We start from the raw sequence: 23,536 nt of genomic DNA, 5'->3' as shown, positions 1-23,536 counted from the left end.
TGACAGCGTTACGGAGATACACTCCTGGAAATGGAAAAAAGAACACATTGACACCGGTGTGTCAGACCCACCATACTTGCTCCGGACACTGCGAGAGGGCTGTACAAGCAATGATCACACGCACGGCACAGCGGACACACCAGGAACCGCGGTGTTGGCCGTCGAATGGCGCTAGCTGCGCAGCATTTCTGCACCGCCGCCGTCAGTGTCAGCCAGTTTGCCGTGGCATACGGAGCTCCATCGCAGTCTTTAACACTGGTAGCATGCCGCGACAGCGTGGACGTGAACCGTATGTGCAGTTGACGGACTTTGAGCGAAGGCGTATAGTGGGCATGCGGGAGGCCGGGTGGACGTACCGCCGAATTGCTCAACACGTGGGGCGTGAGGTCTCCACAGTACATCGATGTTGTCGCCAGTGGTCGGCGGAAGGTGCACGTGCCCGTCGACCTGGGACCGGACCGCAGCGACGCACGGATGCACGCCAAGACCGTAGGATCCTACGCAGTGCCGTAGGGGACCGCACCGCCAGTTCCCAGCAAATTAGGGACACTGTTGCTCCTGGGGTATCGGCGAGGACCATTCGCAACCGGCTCCATGAAGCTGGGCTACGGTCCCGCTCACCGTTAGGCCGTCTTCCGCTCACGCCCCAACATCGTGCAGCCCGCCTCCAGTGGTGTCGCGACAGGCGTGAATGAAGGGACGAATGGAGACGGGTACGTCTTCAGCGATGAGAGTCGCTTCTGCCTTGGTGCCAATGATGGTCGTATGCGTGTTTGGCGCCGTGCAGGTGAGCGCCACAATCAGGACTGCATACGACCGAGGCACACAGGGCCAACACCCGGCATCATGGTGTGGGGAGCGATCTCCTACACTGGCCGTACACCACTGGTGATCGTCGAGGGGACACTGAATAGTGCACGGTACATCCAAACCGTCATCGAACCCATCGTTCTACCATTCCTAGACCGGCAAGGGAACTTGAGGTTCCAACAGGACAATGCACGTCCGCATGTATCCCGTGCCACCCAACGTGCTCTAGAAGGTGTAAGTCAACTACCCCGGCCAGCAAGATCTCCGGATCTGTCCCCCATTGAGCATGTTTGGGACTGGATGAAGCGTCGTCTCACGCGGTCTGCACGTCCAGCACGAACGCTGGTCCAACTGAGGCGCCAGGTGGAAATGGCATGGCAAGCCGTTCCACAGGACTACATCCAGCATCTCTAGGATCGTCTCCATGGGAAAATAGCAGCCTGCATTGCTGCGAAAGGTGGATATACACTGTACTAGTGCCGACATTGTGCATGCTTTGTTGCCTGTCTCTATGTGCCTGTGGTTCTGTCAGTGTGATCATGTGATGTATCTGACACCAGGAATGTGTCAATAAAGTTTCCCCTTCCTGGGACAATGAATTCACGGTGTTCTTATTTCAATTTCCAGGAGTGTATTTAGCAAACTCAAGTGGCAGACTCTGCAAGAGAGGCGCTCTGCATGGCGGTGTAGCTTGCTGTCCAGGTTTCGAGAGGGTGCGTTTCAGGATGAGGTATCTAGTATTTTGCTTCCCCCCACTTATACCTCCCGAGGAGATCACGAATGTAAAATTAGAGAGATTCGAGCGCGCACGGAGGCTTTCAGACAGTCGTTCTTCCCGCGAACCATGCGCGACTGGAACAGAAGAGGGAGGTAATGACAGTGGCACATAAAGTGCCCTCCGCCACACACCGTTGGGTGGCTTGCGGAGTATAAATGTAGATGTAGTGTAATAGCTAGGGTGAATTACTGTTGTTGCTACGGATGCAAAGAAAAATATGTGAAAGGAGGGATAGTAGCTTTTCATGGGTACATACCATGTAACTGTAATTATAGTTATCATATTAGTAAGAGACATTGTATATGTTTAAAAATTTCGAGACGCCGTATAATTAAGGCTTGATTCTGTAGACCTACTTTTCTACGATTTAATGACTATATAACAGATATTACGGCTCGTACAAAAGCTTACAAACAGTCGCTTCCTCTCGTAAATTTGCTAGTGGAATAGGAAAGGGAATGGTTAGTTGTTTCAGTAAATACTATCCTCCACGCATTTATCATGACTTGTCGATTGTGTATATAGATCACTCAGTCTACTATTTATTTAATAAGCTGGGAGCAAGTACTTAAAATGAGTTAAATAAATGCCTCAAAGTGTCACCAGTAAGAAAAATTATGCTTTAGGTCGCAAAAACAAAATAAATACGCAGAAATACAAGAAAAAAGGACGAATTAGTAGGGATATGATCGCTAATGTGTGGCAAATTCGGTGTTTTCGGACACTTGCAAAAGTACTAGCGTACTGTCAAGTCGTTTTGCAAGACCATCACTGCATAAATTTACGCCAGGCTCTGTAATACTATAAAGTGCCGTATCGTGCCGAAAACTACCAAAAATCGAGTGCATCTGAACTGTGACACCTATCGCAAAGAAGCAGAATGTAATATCACTTGCCTTTAAATGTTACGTAGCTGGTTTATTCCCGGTATCAAATGGATACTGTTAAAATGTCTGCGCAACATATATAAATAATGCACTACACGTACGAAAAGAATCCGTCTGTAAAGGGATGTAGTGACATTCTAAATATATAGGGCGCTATACGGACAAACACACGACGTCCCGAGATCACGTGACCAGGTCGGCAATGTATGTTGACAACACAAAACCTGTTCTGCGCATGTGAATGCTCACTCCAGAGATATTTGCTCTATGGAACTTGGTTGTGTGTCTCGTCTGGTGTATGTAGAGTCTACATTGTAGACGGAGAGATTTTCTAGCGGTTAATGTTTGGATCTGTGCTTGCAAACTTGCAATAAGATTAGCTTCCTATGTGCACTAATTACGAGCTCCAAATTATAACACATTCCACAGCACAACTTAGAGTATTACTCGTATTTCAGTGCACAGAATTTATACTGTGCTGGGTCATTACAAGTAGGATTCAACACGTTCTGTGGTGTGTGGTATTCAGCCTCCATTCATCTGGCCCAGAATTTGGTTCCTCTGTGTATCACATGCGAATTATATGCGAACCATATAAATCTCTTCCTCATTCACATAACGATTCTTAATATTTTCGTAAGTCTCTTTAACACTTTGTAGGTAAATTATTTTCTGTGCAGTGGTACAATATGCCACATGGTTCCAGAAGTGACTGTGTTCCTACGTGTACTGCGAGCTGTATTTTGAGTTGGAATAATTTTAAAAATAATCTTTCTAAATTTATCTGTGTCTCTCACCACTATTAAAGTAATAGATGAAATTTAATACCTATTTAATTGCCATGTTGGGTTGGACGTTACAGATTGTTCATCAGTACAGATAGCGCAATGATCGTTCGTCTTCATCAAACGTATTTATTCATTGAACGTTGCTTTCAGTGTCGGCACGCATTTGTTCAGCAATAAGATTGGTAGCAGCGTTCTTATGTAAATCTTTCAGGTTTCTGAAAGTAAGTTTCCATCGATGTCCTTGTGGCAGCTAATGATATCTCAGGATCCATGCAGTATCTACTCTATTATTCAATTTTTTCAGTATTTGCGTAGAAAAGTATGCTGTTCTCATATGTGAGCCATGTACGCTCGCTGTACATCCTTCGTCTATTAAGGTGGCACACTTGCACATGTCGTAAGTCAAGTACTGAACATGGTGATAGGAAAAGAATGACCGAAGTTTATTTACATTTTCATTTTAGCCCATAAATGAACCATTACACAAAGTAATTGACCCCTGTGTTAACAAGTTCTGGAAATGAAGCGATACAGCGTTAAATTAAAATTTCACGAGATAATATTCACAGATAACGAGAGGGCACTTTGATCAGGACAGTTTTCTGTAGACGTTCTTACATGTACTCAGAATTTACAAAACACAGGGGCACTTGGAAACTATAGAGCGGAAATACATAATGTCAAAAATATGAAGTATGTATGTGTGTGTATGTGTGTGTGTGTGTGTGTGTGTGTGTGTGTGTGTGTGTCTCGGTGTGTATGACTGTGATTGTGTGTGTGTGTGTGTGTGTGTGTGTGTGTGTGTGTGTGTGTGTGTGTGTGTGTGTTTGTGTGACAGAGATAGAATTACAAGGGCTATCCCAATATTAACATTAGTGAGGCTATAAATAAAATATTGTATAATTATTTATTACAACAGTGTAAACACCTTATTGTTACTTCTCTCCACAATCACAATACAGATTTAAATATTTATTACATCAGAATATATGAATAGATACCATTTTGAGGACTACCAATGTGCATGGGAATCAATCCACATAATTTTTGCGTTCACCAGTATACAGTTTAAGGGCAACAAGCGCTTGGACCACAAATATTACAGTGCTAAGACCAGGTGAGACAAAATAGCCATGAAATTAGATGTAATGGAATACGACAATTTTTTGCACGTTGCCAGGAACGTACATATTGACATCCCATTATGGAAATATGGACGACATAACAAAGAAAATTTGAAATCATTTCTAGGAGACCTGGACTGAACAGGACTACGATTGTGACGTGTACCTGCATCACCCATAAGGTTTTCCGCAGTGCCTGCAGTCACATCGAGGGAGTAACAACTGTTACTCTCTCCTGTGAACGGGAACGCGTTATGCAGGTCTTGGTGCCCCTCGCGTCCATCTAGAAAAGATAACCTGAAAATGCCTAAATAAGGCGAAACGCGTCGTTGAAAAATAAAAAACAATATTTGCAACCAAGACTGTTTTTAATCAATTCTTCCCATTTTACAAGTTATGAGGACTTCTTCCCTATCCACTCGCGTATGGAGCTCTGTGAGAATGACTATTTAAAAGCCTCTCTGCGAGCTGTTGTGACTGTAACATTGTTCTCACGATTCTTAAGGGCCGATACTTGGGAGGTTATAGTACATTCCAAGATTTATCTTTTAAAGATGGTTCGTGCAATTTTTATGAGTAGGTTTGCTCGAGATAGCTTCCGTCTAGGTGCCTGCCAGTCCAGTGTCTTCACTATCTCTGTAGGACTCTTCAAAGGCTCAAACAAACCTGAGGGAATTCGTACTGCCCTTCCCTGTGTTAGGTACATGTCCGACACACTTGAGGAATATTGGTTAGTAATCCATATCCTTTGTGGACTGACTGCATTTCCCTAGACCGCAGTCTGCCAGGATTGTCCTATGACCGATTGTATGTGAGTGTTCCACTACATTTCTGTGGTATCATGTATCGATACCACCCCACAGCCGTCATAGGAACGGAATCGCAAGTTTCCGTCTGACACCGATAGCCAATGGTGCACACCTGATAGGCCACAGCCCTAGCAGCTCTGTACTGGGGGCGTCATCTCTCCTCCTTCTCTCTGTCCGAGAAGTCCTCTGTCGTCGCTATATAGGACGGCCAGTGGCAGTCGCTCAGCCATTTACACTTGGAGCCACTGCACTACGACACCTTCGTTCATGCTTAGGACAGCGAGTTTCATCCTAGTTGCTATTTATTATGGACTGGGCTACGTTTCTTGCAGTCTCCGTTTGCTTGGAGAAATAAGTGTTAAGTAAATCTTCCTTTTGTTGTGTCATCTTGTTTACTAATCATTTCTGCTCCTGTCCAGATTTCCTACGACGGTAGTGTCGCACCATTGTGTAGCTCACCCCTTCTTGTCTTTGTGTACGAAGTAGTATACAATAAGTGTTTGTACACTATGCGATCAGAAGTATCCGGACACCTAGCTGAAAATGACTTAAAAGTTCTTGACGCCCTCGATCGGTAATGCCGGAATTCAATATGGTGTTGGCCCATCCTTAGCGTTGATGACAGCTTCCACTATCGCAGACATACGTTCAATCAGGTGCTGAAAGGTTTCTTGGAGAATGGCAGCCCATTCTTCACGGAGTGCTGCACTGAAGAGAGGTATCGACGTCGGACGGGGAGGCCTGGCACGAAGTCGGCGTTCCAAAACATCCCAAAGGAGCTCTATTGGATTCAGGTCAGGACTCTGTGCAGGCCAGTCCGTTAAAGGTATGTTATTGTCGTGTAACCAGTTCGCCACGGGCCGTGCCTTATAAACAGGTGCTCGATCGTGTCGAAAGATGCAGTCGCCATCGCCCAACTGCTCTTCAACGATGGAGAGCAAGTAGGTGCCACGCAAAAAAACAAGGGGTGCAAGCCCCCTCGATGAAAAATACGACCACATCATAACATCACCGCCTCCGAATTTTACTGCTGGCACTACACTCGCTGGCAGATGACGTTCACCGGATATTCGGCATACCCACACCCCACCATCGGATGGCCACGTTGTTTACCGTGATTCTTCACTCCACACAACGTTTTTCCACTGTTCAATCGTCCATTGTTTACGCTCCTTACACCACACGAGGCGTCGTTTGGCACTTACCGTGGTCATGCGTGGCTCATGAGCAGCCGCTCATCCATGGGATCCAAGTTTTCTCGCCTCCCACTCAACTGTCATAGTACTTGCACTGGATCCGATGCAGTTTGAAATACCTGTGTGACGGTCTGGATAGATGTCTGCCTATTACACATTAAAAGACCCTCTTCAACAGTCGGCGTACTCTATTAGTCAACAGACGAGCTCGGCTTGTACACTTTTGTGCTGTACGTGTCCATTCACGTTTCCACTTCACTATCACATCGGAAACAGTGGACCTAGGGATGTTTAGGAGCCTAGAAATCTCGCGTACAGACGTATGACACAAGTGACACCCAATCACCTGACCACGTGCGAAGTTCGTGAGTTCCGTGGAGCGACCCATTCTGCTCTTTCACTAGAGAGGTCGCTGATATGGAGTACCTGGCAGTAGGTGGCAGGAGAACGCACCTAATACGAAAACCGTATGTTTTTAGGGGTGTCCGGATACTTTTGATAGCATAGTGTATGTGCTGATCGACTCCACTTGTGACACGTTCATTCTGAATTCATATGATATGAAGCTTATCTTTTAATCATTTTGCGAAGTGCACTATTTTAAATTTTTGAACATTTAATCAACCTGCCAATCTTTGCACCAGTCTGAGATCTCATCAAGATAGAATGGAATATCTGTGCAACATTTTTCAGGCAGTATTTCATTATACGTAACTGCATCATCTGCACAAAGTGTGAGGTTACCATGAGTAATGTATGTCAGATAAATGACATACAACACGAACAGCGTAGGGCCCAACACATTTCTTTGGGGCACGCCCGAGGTTGCTACAACTACCTGAATACGTTGCAATTCATACTTGAATACCTGGAACAGGTTTCCGCAAATAAACTTCAGACTGTTTCTCTATCATTCCACTCGTTGCACGCTCACGGGAAAAACGGACAGTTAAATTTTTCTGTGCGAGCTTTAACATCTCTTATTTTATTACGATAATAATTTCTTCCTTGCAGGCGGGCATCAACGATACTTTTTCGCATTCAGAAGAGGAAGTTAGTGACTCAAATGCCGTGAAAAGACGTCGCCGCAACGGATAAAACCTTCGCTTTAATGTTTGCTACCTCGATTCGTGCACCATATCCGTGGCACTGCCTGTCGTATTTCCGCGATAATAGAACGCAAGCTACCGTTCTTTGAACATTTTCGACGTCTTCCGTTAGTCGTATCTAGTACGGGTTTCATATCTGGCAGCAATATTCCAGAAGTGATTGGACAAACGTAATGTATACAGTCCCTTTGTTAGAACTGTTGCATCTTCTCACCATTCTGCCAGTATCCCTTATTCTCAGGTTTTCCATCCCCAAAAGATTATCTATGCGATCGTTCGAATTTATGTTTTTCTTAATTGTAATCACTAGGCACTGAGTTGAACTGACAATCTTTACATTTGTGTAATTCATCATTTAACCGAAATTTAACGGGTTCCTTTTAGCACTCATGTGGATAACCTCCACTTGGCGTCATTTAGAGTCGTTTGCCACTTCTCTCACCGTACAGATATGTGTCTAAATCGTGATGCAAATGGTTTTGTTATTCTGACAACTTAATTAAACGGTAAATGACAGTATCATCAGAAAACAACCTGATAGGGCTGCACAAATTGTCTCCTGCTATTCCTAATCAATATGAACGATTTGAAAGCCTTCAACAGCTCCTCGGGCGAGGCCACATATGACTATTCCTCAGCCCGATGAATTTTTGTCAGTCACTACAAAAGGTGAAATTTTGTACAGGAAATCACAAATTGTGTGACGATGTTCAATAGTCACTCAGTTTCATTAGAAGCCACTTGTGAGGAACAGTGTCAAAAGACTTCTGGAAATCTAGAAATATGGTTTCAGTTTGAGGCCTCTGTCGATAGCATTCATTAGCTCGTGTCAACAAACCGCTAGTTTAGTTTCACAAGAACGATATTTTCTTAACTTGTGATATGTGTGAGTAGATCATGCATAACGTTCGAATATCTGTCGATGGTTCTCCATCCAAGGTAACATGTTGAGTCCTCTTTTCCAAGAATTTCTCAATACAGTCCCAAACATTGTTGATAACCATACGATCGGGCTTCTATTAACAAACCTTGATGTAGTACCGAAAGAAAAGATTTTCTAGAGTCATGAAGTATTGCATCCATTAGATTGATTCGTGGCATCTAGAATGTCACGTCAGAAAAGTGCAAGTTAGGTTTTACATTACCGATGTCTTCGGAATCCTTGCTGGTTGTCGTGGAGGGTATCATTCTGTTCGTGATACCCCATTACGTTTGAGATCAGAATGTGTTTTAAGATTCTACAATAAATGGCTGTGATTGATACTGGATGGTAGTTTTGTGAATAACTTCTGCTACCTTCCTTGCGGGCGGGTGGGACCTGTGCTTTCTTCCAACTGCTGGGTACGGTTCATTGTTCGAGGGATCTAAAACATTATTGTTAGAAGAGGGGCTAATTCAGCGGAAAATTCAGTACAGAATCTAATAGGTATTCCATCCAACCTGGAGATTTCTACAATTTCATCGGTTTCAGCTGTTTCTCAACACCCCCGACATTAATATCTATATCAATCATCTCTGGAATTGTGCCAGAATTGAATAGGGATTTCCATTTGTAAAAGAACATTTGAAAATGGACTTAAGAATTTCTGCTTTTGGTTTTCTACTCTTAATTTGTCCCTGTGTCATCTATGAGTGTCTGGACACCAATTTTAGTACCAACAACAGCCTTTAAATATTACCAGAATTTCCTAGCATTCTGTGACAGATCCTTCGTAATATTCCTTTACAGCAGTGGTTGAAGGCTTCACACGTTACCCTCTTGAAGCCAAAGACGTTTTATTCAACATATCTCCATCTATAGTTCTATGCTTTGTATCTGTTATGCAGTAGTATCTGCTTCTTTAGAAGTTTCTTCACATTGATTGTATACCACGGTAGGTCTCTCCCACAATGAACTGTTCTACGAGGTACATATCCATTAAGTACGCGGTAATCTGTTATTAGTCCGCCCCAGTAGCTGAGTGGTCAGCGTGACGGATTACCGTCCTCCGGGCCCGGGTTCGATTCCCGGCTGGGTCGGAGATTTTCTCCGCTCAGGGACTGGGTGTTGTGTTGTGTTCATCATCATTTCATCCCCATCCGGCGTGCAGGTCGCCCAATGTGGCGCTGAATGTAATAAGACCTGCGCCAAGGCGGCCGGACCTGCCCCGCGAGGGACCTCCCGGCCAATGACGCCAAACGCTCATTTCCATTCCCATCTGTTATTACATACCGGAGTCACAGTTGTTCTATATGCTCTTCGCCAGAGCTAGATGTTTCGAGTTCCGTACTGTATTACTACACTGCTGAGTCTTCATCTAGTTTTCTGAAAATATAAATGTTTCTACTTGTTTAATTGCTATTACTGTTGCTACACTTGCCTCATGGTACTGGTACCAGTTTCATTGTGGATGTCCTCAAATCCTCAAAGAGGTCAGATCTATTTGTCACCATTAGAATGAATATATTTTCATCATGAATGTTCTTCCAAACTATCTGTTGTAGGTGGTTCTAAGGTAACACATTTGGTAATATTTCGCATGACATTTCGTCATGCTCTTCACTTAGAAAACTGTAAGTTTCCCAAATGATTGTTGGATATTTGAAGACCCCTCCTATGCTAACAGCATGGTTGGGGAACTTACGTACTAGTGAAGGGTTTTTTCGAAAGTTTTCGGGAACACCAGAGATGAGTCTGGTGATCGATAGAAGGATCGGTTTATAAGTTTATGCCCACACTTCATACTGAGTTATGTCCAGACAATCTCGCATACAACTTCAATTCGTATTCCGTGGATTTACAGTTAGCCTGTCCCTTCGACGTACACTTAGATTTTTCCCAAAACTCTCATTGCCGTCAATTTCGGGTTGTGGCCCGTTTTCTGTTTCTAAAATTGTGTGAGATTCACCGCTTTTCAGGAGCACTTCTTACCGTAGTTTTTTGTTGCGAGTGCATCGGGATTTGAACTTTATGACTTAAATACTCTCGCCTGTAGGGGGCGTAATGTGGGTGAATCGTCAATGCTAAATCTGTGATTCACTAGAACTGCTGAAAATATTTCTAGAAATCCGTGGGAATTCTGCAATCAGATAATAACCTGTAAACAAGAGTTCGCATTTAAAATGTGCTGTTTAATAACGATGCGAAAATATCTCGTTGATATCAAAGCTCATAAGTCAAGAAATTTTTAGAACGATGGGTGCAAAAATGCCTCTTCTGTCAACGGTAGGGATAAGTACCAGTTGGTTACTTCTACCGATAAGTTGTCCGCCCCCGGTAGCTAAGTGGTCAGCGCCATAGAATGTCAATCCTAAGGACCCGGGTTCGATTCCAGGCTGGGTCGGAGATTTTCTCCGCTCAGGGACTGGGTGTTGTGTCGTCCTAATCATCATCACTTCATCCCCATCGACGCGCAACTCGCCGAAGTGGCGTCAAATCGAAAGACTCGGCGAACGGCTACCCGACGGGGAGCCCCAGTCACACGATGATCGACAAGTTGAGACCAAGACTGCAATACTCTAGACACATCAGATGTGATGTTTGAGGAGGCTCATGTTAGGAAATAAATGGACGAACAAGGAGCAGAGGAAGCTGGAACAGAAGATGTGCTGTCAAATAATTTTGGAATTGAGACTTGTGAGAAAAGATTCCAATGAGATCTCTGAGTTCAACTGCTGATTTCAGCAAAGAAAACAATAGATGGTAGACGCTTCAAATCTGAGAGAAGCTTGATAGTACCACACGTCTATACAACAAATATTTGGAGGAGAAGGTGACAGAACATCTTGAGGAGTCAAACAGGAACACATTACGTGGAAAACAAATACCGTCAGCGGCATTTTTGAAGGGACTAAGAAAAGAGGTAAAGACAACACAATGAAGAAAATAAAACATCTTATACTTCCGGGAGAAGACCTTCGTGAAGACTACTTCATCGAACAAAATGTGATTAACAAGACAACAATCTGACACCTACAACTTTGACCTCCATCTAGTTGAAAAGGCAACCGCTATTTCCCACTAGATTTGTAAGGAACCACTTTTACTTTCTTTTGTTCGTTTGTTGTATTTGTAAAGTGTTGTCTTCAGTGATATGTATACCCACATTACACGAACAGTGTTTCAAAGTTTATATTTATTGCTTACTACTAATAAAAAAGTCAATGGGGTCTTCGCCTTTATTGCCATGGAGAGTGATTACCTGAAAACGAAGACCGTTTCACATACACTGAGGTGACAGAGGTCATGGGATAGTGATGTACACATATACAGGTCGTAGTAGTTCTGCGTACAGATGTTATAAAAGGGCAGGGTGTTGGCGGAGGTATCATTTTTACCCAGGTGATTCATCTGAAAAGGCTTCCGACGTGATTATGACCACACGACGGGAGTTAACACACTTTGAACGCGGAATGATAGTTGTAGCTAGATGCAACGGATTTTCGATTTCGGAAATAGGTAGGGAATACAATATTCCGAGCTCCACAGTGTCAATAGTGTGTCAAGAATATCAAATTTCAGGCTTTACCTGTCTCACCACGGTCAAAGCAGTGGCCGACTGCCTTCATTTAACAACCGATAGGGGCGTCGTTTCCGTGGCGTTTTCAGCACTTACAGACAAGCAACACTGCTCAAATAAACGAAGAAATCAATGTGGGGCGTACAGCCGATGTACCTCTTAGGACACTGCGGCGAAACATGCTGTGGCAGCAGACGTCCGACGCGAGAGCCTTTGCGGACAGCACGACTCCTGGGCTCATAATCATATCGGTTCGACCCCAGAAGACTGGAAGACGATTATACAGACAGAAGTTGTCAGCAAGGCACTGCGAAAGGTAGTAGTGCCTATATAACGCGAGAAACTGTGAGTAACGACAAAACATGGCCACGAAATATCAACCAACTTCACGAAGACTTAGTAATGATTGTAATGGATATGAAAATTCAAATAATGTTCCAGATTTCAAATAATGTTCCAGAATACTAAACTTAAAGAGACTAAAGGAATGATTCCAACAGATAAAAAATTGAAAACTTCCTGGCAGATTAAAACTGTGTGCCGGACTGAGACTGGAACTCGGACCTTTGCCTTTCGCGGGCAAGTGCTCTACCATCTGAGCTACCCAAGCACGACTCACACCCCGTCCTCACAGCTTTATTTCTGCCAGTACCTCGTCTCCTACCTTCCACACTTTACAGAAGCTCTCCTGCGAACCTTGCAGAACTAGCACTCCTGAAAGAAAGGATATTGCGGAGACATGGCTTAGCCACAGCCTGGGGGATGTTTCCTGAATGAGATTTTCACTCTGCAGCGGAGTGTGCGCTGATATGAAACTTACTAGCAGATTGAAACTGTCTGCCGGACTGAGACTAGAACTCGGGACCATTGCCTTTCGCGGGCAAGTGCTCTACCATCTGAGCTACCCAAGCGCGATTCATGCCCCCTCCTCACATCCTCACAGCTTTACTTCTGCCAGTACCTCATCTCCTACCTTCCAATACTACCTTCCAATATTTACAGAAGCTCTCCTGCGAACCTTTACTAAAGCATTACCAGTTGGCTATGGCATCAATGTGCTGTAACATGTTTCGGAAACAAGAAGAGTCGTTGTTAGTATTATTAGTCAGAAACAGTCCCCGATAATTTATTCCTTAAACATGGTTTCTCTTAAAGTATCAAAAATGGAATCTTAGGAGCAAAAATGTAATTTATGATTTTTTGATTATTATATCCAAGTATTGAATTTAGAGGCATCATATTCTGAACTTGTAATACTACTGTTTAGTATTTGTGGGTAGGTACTAACGAAAATGTCTAACTGCACTTCAGGCTGACAGATGCTTTTATGTTACCGTGGTTAATCGTTTAGAGCATAACACAATGTTGGGAGGGCTGTTGAGTCGTGGCGTGCCAGTGTCTCTGCGAACTATGACCAGACATTTTCAAACGATGAAAAATCTAGAGAACGAGCTGCTATTACGAGCATTGTTTCAGATATATTTTCCTCACTGGATGGGTCTTATAGTACTTAAAATTATTTCTTCCACACAGAAAATAAAATCTTCTAAACTGTATTCCTTTTCAATTTCTTCTTACACAATCGGCGTTTCGAACCCACTGCTGGGATCTTCTTCAGGATCTTCAGTGCCAACAGTCACAGCTTGTGCCACCTGAACTACAGTTAAGCGTAAATAATAGGTAACATTTAAGTCTTTGGTTTTCTTGACACGTATTTAATTGGAATTTCGCTACTATCATTAAGTTTACTTTTAATCTTTCTTTGGTATATGACATTTGCTGTCACCGTTGATATAGTCACTAGGTTTTGGACTTCAGAGATATCGTACTCGAAGCACTAGTATTAATGGCTCCAGCGACGAGTTTAGTTGGTTTACTTGGTAATGGGGGCTCGTATTGTGTCGTACGCCACGGCCCATTAAACTGCAGTAGCTTGGTGGCTCTCATTATGTTCGTATTACGACGCTAATGGCAGTCTCCTTTCTCATCCAGTATAACGAGCCTGGAGTTAACTGGGCCTTTATTTAGTATGTGTGACTGGAGCATTGAATTACGTCTAAAGCAAGATAACGATGATCGTAAATGGGCCGTTATGTGGCAACCACAAAACATTATCATTGCGCTATGGTTGAACAGAGTGAAACAACAGTCCCATTGTACCACTGAGGTCCAGAATCGGCCATTACGCTTAGATTGGCGCTGTTCAGAACTGTTTCATGCTTCCCCAGCTGTTATACGGCGGACAGCTGCAAATAGTTCCTCTGCCCTCGCCGCGTGCAGAATAAAAAGTTGCCACTACAATTCCTAAACACAAGCAGGTTATAATAAGCTGGGTTTTGAGCTTATAGCCACTTTATCGAGGACACCGTTTATAACGACGTTCCCAGTTCATTTCAACGTGTTAATGTCTCCTCGGAAACGTTAGGTACTTTTATTGATGTTTCAAATGTAGTACTGCGACTGCACGTTCACACTCAACTGCAATTTAACACAAAAGACAGGTTATTTGCGGATTCAGTTTTCACGATACGTATTTGTTCGAATATTCCTATCATTGGTTATGGTCGACTGTTCAGACTTTCATTTTCACTCATTTTCTTGCGTTCGGATACCCTACAATTCGGATGATGTTTCTGTTAGCGCAGTTCTTTTGTTATAGTGAAGAGGTTGAGAGCCAAAATGGTAAAATTTTTCGGTCACTGGTGCTGCTGCAGTTTTCCATGAGCTTGTTACTCATCGTTGTTTAATGGAACTTGTGGACTATTAAGTATGGTTAATGTACCAAAACTGTTAACATTTTCCCATTGTTTTACTTACCTGACATTGGCTGTGGATTTAATAGACTACAAAACAAACTACTGGATTAGTTAGTGAAGTGCTAAAACAATATTAAAAATCATTTTTCGTCTTTCCGTAGACATACGTGAAAATTGCATTTCTTTCATATATTTTATGTTATTTTAGCGTCGTTCGGTATTTCCAAGTCCTCGTGAAGATGAAGTGGAAAGTGGGTAAAAAACAGGCCATGGGTCACATACTCAATTCGACCATACGTTGTAAGTTCAGAAAATTTCAATACCGGTACATGAGTTATTCGACTAAAAAAATAATTCTCTAAGACGTATACACATTACGTCTACTTTGAGATAACTTTCTAAGAACCAGGAATACATGATTATTTCTTTTAGAAGTATACAGTATTTTAAAGCCTTCAGATTGCTTTGAAACAAATAATATCCAAATATTTTCAACATTAACAATGGTGTTACGACGGGGGAGTGGAGCATTTCAAATCACTTTTAAGAGTAGAAAAGTTTCAACATTATTGCTATTGTTAAAACTGACATGATGAACGATTTCACCCAGGGCGATGACATTAAAGGCAGCATTCGGTTCGTCGTCTCCAAAATGTTTCCTATGGAATAGTTGCAGTGTAAGTTGTTCATAACTGAAATCCCTAGGCATCTTGATGAGTCGATAACTTTTAAATTTGTGTCATTTATCGTGTACCCTAAATTAAAGGATTTTTTAGTACTCAAGTAGAGGATCTCACTTATCATTGTTTATCGTTAGTTGTCACATTTCGCACTATACAGATATCTTGTATAAACACTTTTTTAATTCGTTTTGGTCTTCTGATGACATTACTGGTCGGTTAACGACAGCATCATCTGCAAATAGTCTGAGAGGGTTGCTCAGATGGCCTCCAAAACCGCTTATACGAATTAAGAATAGCAGAGGGCATATAACGATCCATGGGGCGTCCAAATAGCGCATCTGTTTCACCCAATGACTTCCCCTCTATTAGTGTAACTGTGACCTTTGCAACAGGAAATCACGAATCCAGTAGCACTTCTGAGGGCAAATGGCGCAAATGGCTCTGAGCACTATGGGACTTAACATCTGTGGTCATCAGTCCCCTAGAACTTAGAACTACTTAAACCTAACTAACCTAAGGACATCACACACATCCACGCCCGAGGCAGGATTCGAACCTGCGACCGTAGCAGTCCCGCGGTTCCCGACTGAGCGCCTAGAACCGCGAGACCACCGCGGTCGGCACTTCTGAGGGCGTATCTGATAAGCAAACCAGGAGGGCATTGTGACTAACAATATGAAAATTCTTGTGGAAATCGGGAATTATGGAAACAACTTGAGATCCACTATCAATAGCATCCATTACTTGGTGGGAATAAAGAACCATTCATTTTTCACAAAAACGACATTTTCTGAATTTCTTCTAGGTATTTTATAATGCTGGAACCTAGTACAAGTTCCAGAATCGTACTATAAACCGACGTCAAACAAAACGGTCTATAATTAACCGTATTAATTCTTCGATAGGGAGAGAAGCTGAAGTAATGAATTAAAATTCCTTCCAAGGCCAGGACTTGAACCTGGGTCCCCTGATTACTAGGCAGATGTGCTATCCGCTACATCACCCTGCCATAGGTACACAGAATACCCTAGTCCAGGGCTTCCCAACGTGTGGTCTGCGGACCCCTTAGGGGTCCGCCGGCTCTTTCTAGGGTTCCGCGGCCACCTTTCACCAAATCGTGTAAAACAATGAGTAAAATTATTGAATAAAGATGTGAAAATCAAATTCATCACTATTTTTTTCGTGTGAAAAACATGTTTACTTTTACTTCAAATCGTATTCCCAAGCAGCCTTTGCGGTTCTTAAGCGAGAATGCATACACAGTTTAGTGCCGGAGAATGCGGCTTCTCTGATCGACTGTTTCGCGGCAATACGGGGGTCGTTTGTGGGCCGGCTCACTGCGCTAGATGCGCTGAAACATTTTACGCACGGAGCGAGCTTTGTCGACCAATCAGCGAACAGTTTGAACGTGACGTTGATTGCTCTTGGAGGAAGGCTGCTCCAGCGTGTGAAATGTCAATTACAAACTAATTTTAATCAGGCTATAGTGTGTTGAAAAAAGGGAGTAAATGCACTAGCAAGTGTCTGGGTACAGTGGGAATTCAAATTGGATCGTTAATTTCAAGTTACTTTCATTCATCTCTAAACCAAAGACTATTCACACTTTGGGGGGGGGGGGGGGCATTTGGAACATGGCCATTGCATTAAGAAGCTTTCAGTTCCCATGGGTTTCGCTCTGAAAGTTAAAGTTACTGTGCTCTTGACTGATTAGGGGTCGGCCATGGATTTTCGACTGAAGAAGGGGTCCGCCAGCTGAAAAGGTAGGGAAGCCCTGCCCTAGTCCAACGCCCTACCGAACAGAAACCTCAATTCACACATGAGCCCTTCTTAATTTTCCCCTTAAATCTTCAGGAGTTCTGATGCTCTCTGATATTGGAATAGCAGCCCACTTTTGTAATTAAGGGGAATCCTGCCTGTACCTCAAGAGTAGATTATCTACTAATCTGAGGTAATTACATTTTCCTGTACACATATTAAGTCTCAACTTTATCTTCAATTAGGATAGAAGCTGAAGTAATAAATTAAAATTGTGCCAAGGCTGAGACTTGAACCTGAGTCCCCTGCTTACTGAGCAGATGTGCTATCCTTAGGGAAGAAAAATTTGAAATTCGGTATGTCTCCAGAGAAAGGTAATTACATCAGATCAATAGGTCACATAGATCTAAGGTACAGGCAGGATTTCCCCCTTACATACAAAGCTGGGGTGCTATTCTGGGCCGGCCGCGGTGGTCGTGCGGTTCTAGGCGCTCCAGTCCGGAGCCGGGCTGCTGCTACGTTCGCAGGTTCGAATTCTGCCTCGGGCATGGATGTGTGTGATGTCCTTAGGTTAGTTAGGTTTAATTAGTTCTAAGTTCTAGGGGACTGATGACCACAGCAGTTGAGTCCCATAGTGCTCATTGCCATTTGAACCATTTTGCTATTCTGGTATTGGAGAGTGTCGGCAATTCTGATGGTTTAAGAAAGGGGAAATAAAGATGGGTTGTGGTGCGAATTGATGTTGGTGTTAGAGAGGGCATTGAACTAGGGTATTCTGTGCAGCTGTGTCAGCTGTGTCAGAGTAGTGTAGTGGACAGAACATCTGCCTAGTAAGCAGGAAACTCAAGTACAAACCTGGGACTCAGCGCAAATTTTAATTCATTGCTTCAGCTATATTCTTATCGAAGACAAAGTTGAGGCTCAGTAAGTCTACAGGAAAATGTAATTGCATCCGATCAGTGTATTACTCCTGTTTCATTTCTTGTGTATTGGTGAGACCTGTCAGCCTGAGAAAAATCTAGTCACATGTAAAGGCTGTTAGGGACACCAAAGTTAGTGTCCAGACACTCATGGACGAAAAGTGAACTAAAACAGAGGGTACCAAAGTAAAAGCGGAAATGCACAACTCTGTTTTCAAGTATCCCTTAGAAAAGCAAAACTCATGAATTTTGGCTCAACTTAATTCTCGTCCTGCTGTAGATATGAGTGGAATAAATACCAGTGTCAGTGGCGTTGAGAAGTAGCTGAAGTCGTAAAAGTGAATAAAGCTTCAGGGCACGCTGAAATCCCTATCAGATTCTAAAACAGATAAGGAGTTGAGATCACACCTCTTTTAACCATAATATACCGAAGATCCCTCGAACAAAAGACTGTGCTCAGTGGTTGGAAGAAAGGACAGGACTCGCCCGTCTACAAGAAAGGCAGCAAAAATGATCCACGACACTATGGTTCAATACCCTTGACATCCATTTTTTTTGTAGAAACTTATAACATATTCTGAGTGCAAATGTAATGAGGTATCTGGAACAGAATGACCTCCTGCATGACAACCAGCATGGATTCCGAAAATATCGATCATGTGAAATCGAAATCGCGCTTATTTCACATGATCTTTCAGTTGTAGAATTTTGGAACACGTATTATGTTCGAGTATAATGACTTTTCTGGAGACTAGAAATCTACTCTGTAGGAATCAGCATTGGTATCGAAAAAGACGGTCGTCTGAAACCCAGCTCGCGCTATTCGTCCACGAGACTCAGAGGGCCATAGACACGGGTTCAAGGTAGATGCCGTGTTTCTAGGCTTTCGCAAGGCGTTCGATACAGTTCCCCACAGTCGTTTAATGAACAAAGTAAGAGCACATGGACTATCAGACCAATTGCGTAATTGGATTGAAGAGTTCCTAGATAACAGAACGCAGCTTGTCATTCTCAATGGAGAGAACTCTTCCGAAGTAAGAGTGATTTCAGGTGTGCCGCAGGGGAGTGTCATAGGACCGTTGCTATTCACAATATGCATAAATGACCTTGTGGATGACATCGGAAGTTCACTGAGGCTTTTTGCAAATGATGCTGTGGTGTTTTGAGAGGTTGTAACAATGGAAAATAGTACTGAAATGCAGGAGGATCTGCAGCGAATTGACGCATGGTGCAGGGAATGGCAATTCAGTCTCAATGTAGACAAGTGTAATGTGCTGCGAATACATAGAAAGATAGGTCCCTTATCATTTAGCTACAAAATAGCAGGTCAGCAACTGGAAGCAGTTAATTCCATAAATTATCTGGGAGTACGCATTAGGCGTGGTTTGGAATGATCATATAAAGTTGATCGTCGGTAAAGCAGATGCCAGACTGAGATTCATTGGAAGAATCCTAAGGAAATGAAATCCGAAAACAAAGGAAGTAGCTTACAGTACGCTTTTTCGCCCACTGCTTGAATACTGCTCAGCAGTGTGGGATCCGTACCAGATAGGGTTGATAGAAGAGATAGAGAAGATCCAACGGAGAGCAGCGCGTTTCGTTACAGGATCATTTAGTAATCGAGAAAGCGTTACGAAGATGATACATAAACTCCAGTGGGAGACTCTGCACGAGAGACGCTCAGTAGCTCGGTACGGGCTTTTGTCAAAGTTTCTAGAACATACCTTCACCGAAGAGTCAAGCAGTATATTGCTCCGTGCTACGTATATCTTGCGAAGAGACCATGAGGGTAAAATCAGAGAGATTAGAGCCCACACAGAAGCATACCGACAATCCTTCTTTCCACGAACAATACGAGACTGGAATAGAAGGGAGAACCGATAGAGGTACTCAGGGTACCCTCCACCACACACCGTCAGGTGGCTTGCGGAGTATGGATGTAGATGTAGATCTTCCTGAAAGCCAAGGATCAAGGCAATCAGTTTCAGTGTTTCTTGATTTCCACAAGGTATCTGACTTAGTACAAAACATAATCTTATTACCGAAAGAACATTCAAAAGGAGTATCAAGCGAGATTTGAGACCATTTGAGGATTTCTTGGTGCGGATAAAACGACATGTTATCTTGGATGGAAAACATAGACAAATATAAAAACAACTTCACGTTTGCCCTATAAAACTGTGTTGGCTACGGCTCTTCATGGAGTGCATTAATGACTTAGCAGACAATATTAATTGTAATATCAGACCTTACGCAGATGATGCAGTTTTATATATAACGTCCACCCTCGGTTGCTGTGGCCGGCGCGAGAGAATGTCACTTCTAAGGGCCAGGGTTCGATTCCCGAATGGGTCGTAGATTTTCTCCGCTCAGGCACTGAGTGTTGTGTTGTCCTAATCATCATCATTCCATCCCCATCGACACGCAAGTCGCCGAAGTGGCGTCAAATCGAAAGACTTGCACGCGGCGAACTGTCTGCCCGACGGAAGGCCCTAGTCACACGATATTCATTCATTCAATTATATATAATGAAGTATTGTCTTAGAAAAAACGCACTGATGTTCAGACAGAGCTTGATAGTACTTGAAAGCGGTGCAAAGATTGCAACTCACTTTAAATGTTCAGAAATCTAAAATTGTATACTTTACAAAACGAAAAAGGTTGTAGCCTGTCGCTACAATCCCGGTGAGTCACAGTTGGAAACTGTGAACTTAGACAAGGGCTATTCAGAAAGTAAGATCCGATCGGTCTCGAAATGGAAACCGCAGTGAAATTCAAACATGTTTCACTTGCAACAGTTTGCTTCACCTTTGAGCTAGTTCTGTACACAGTCGCTGTTCCAAGTTAGACACCTGTCGTAGCGCAGTACCAAGTTTCCCATACCATTGTCACAGAAGGTAGCCGCTTGTGTTTTCTGCCAATTCTCTACGGTGGTCTGCTGTTCATTGTCTGAGCCAAAATGTCGTCTTCATAGCCAGCAGCACATGTGAGCAGAGATGGAAATCAGAGAGCCAAGTTGTGTGGTGGGTGACCAAACACTTACCACCGAAAACGCTGCGAGAGCGTCCTCGATGCTCGTGCAGTGTGCTGCCGATAATTGTCACGAAGAAGGAAATGCGGGACATTTACGTTGCGTGGGCTGCATAAAGTCAGGCAAAATCGGTCACCGGCACTCGTACTTGGCTGGAGACATTGCTTTCTAGTCGTCTTTACGTGCTCACTGTGAGATCAGAACCGCCCGCATCTCGTGGTCGTGCGGTAGCGTTCTCGCTTCCCACGCCCGGGTTCCCGGGTTCGATTCCCGGCGGGGTCAGGGATTTTCTCTGCCTCGTGATGGCTGGGTGTTGTGTGCTGTCCTTAGGTTAGTTAGGTTTAAGTAGTTCTAAGTTCTAGGGGACTGATGACCATAGACGTTAAGTCCCATAGTGCTCAGAGCCAGCCATTTGAGATCAGAACCAAAAAGAGCTACGTGATGTTATCTACGCTTGAACTGCAGAAACTGTCCAACACATCTATGGAAAACTTCATCGGATTTTCACTGTGGTTTCCATTCCGCGATCGATCAGACCTTACTTCCCGAATGGCGTTCGTACAAATAATTGAGTGTAAAAATTTTTTGCGATATTACATGGAACGATCACACAGTCTCAGTCGCAGGTAAAGCAAGAGATAGACTGTCGGACATTGCTGAAAAATTAAGGAAACGCAATCACTCTACATAGGAGAATTACATACAAAACTCTCATGAATCCATCCTAGACTAACGCTCAAGTGTTTGGGAGCTCAAATAAGACTAACAGGAGATCTTGTAGGATTACAAGGAAGGGCAGCACATATGGTCACAGGTTCATTTGACCTGTGGCAGAGTAAGATGAACACGCTGAAAGAACTGCAGTGGCAGACGCTTGAAGACAGATGCAAACTATCTCGTGAAAGTCCAGTTAGAAAGTTTCTGGAACCAACATTAACTGATGAATCCTGGAATATGCTACAACCCCTTATGTATCGCTCCCATAGGGATCGCAAAGGTAGGATTACACTAAATACAGTGCCGACGGAAGCGTTTAACTTATCATTCTTCTCGCGATTAATACTTGAATGGAACGGGAAAGAATCCTAATAACTGGTACAATGGGATGTACCCTCCACCATGCACTTCACAGTTGTTTGCAGAATGTAGATGTAAAGTAGATAATGTTAACAAATACGTTTTATCATTAGATTTTGATAATTCGAAAGCTATAGCCATAATTATGTCGAATTTGCAAATGTGGCTAAAACGTTATTTAGGGGAGTGTATGCTTGTCCTTCACCTCAACAAAACACTGTGCCAGTTGGTTCTGGATCCTCTAGCAACGTTTTACGGTTGTGTGGCCTAGGTGTTTCAATACGTACCAGGATTGCAGCCGTGTATCTGAAAATGACCAAAAAATTAATTACGTAACTTTATTTTTTCGCGGCGGTAATTAAAACTTCGAAACTACCTCTTGTATATTACACGAACCCTGGAAATTCCGACAGCATGAAATAAAATCAACTTTTTTTCTTCTTTAATGTGTGTAGAATATTTAGTCTAAACATACTCGTATATTTGGTGAATAATTAATATTAATTAAAACAATCATATTTAAGCTTCATATTACAGCATTTCATTTGCCTATATTGCACAAAAATGCACAGTGATTACTAGTTTCAGCGAAATTAAATCATCATTTTCACATCATTTATATAGAAAAATTTTTACAGGGCCAATCCATTTCGTCGACTGTTCACATTAACTGAACACAACTGAAATATATATAAAGGTACAAATATGGAAAACAGTAACGTCAAACCGACATAAAACGAATACAAATTCAAAGTAAACGTAACTTACAGAGACGACTTTCCATAGCACCTTGCAAACAGCGCACAATAGTTAATTAAATACATAAGACCTATGTATAATATTTCATGTTGTATTCTTGTTGACATTTCATAGGAAGCTGTTACGAGGTAACCTACGGAATACGTTGTGTTCTCGGACGCCACCAGATGGCAACAGTCTTTTACAACATAAGATTACGTCGCCGAAATACAATGTAAACAATTTTATATTCTTCTATTTTTTACATTTTATATGAAAGTAGGAGTAATACGTCAAAGTTATTCCAAAAGTATTATTACTATATTTTATGTTAGTATTATTAGCATTGGTACCAGATGCATAAAGTGGTAAACTATTAACTTAACAATAATAAATTATTGGTATACAGAAATTAAAAATATGAAAATGGCGTTGTGTGATTTTACTACATGCGAGTGTAGAGTCTTGTGTAATAATATATCTTAATGATCACCTGATGTGCGCTGAGTAGCTCGAGGTCTAGGTTATGGTTCAATGTATTAGGTCTGCTATCTCATTCATGGCCTAGGTTATGAA

Source organism: Schistocerca cancellata, chromosome 8 (assembly GCF_023864275.1).
Source record: "Schistocerca cancellata isolate TAMUIC-IGC-003103 chromosome 8, iqSchCanc2.1, whole genome shotgun sequence".
Classification (NCBI taxonomy): Eukaryota; Metazoa; Arthropoda; class Insecta; order Orthoptera; family Acrididae; genus Schistocerca; species Schistocerca cancellata.
Note: the sequence above shows the minus strand (reverse complement) of the source record.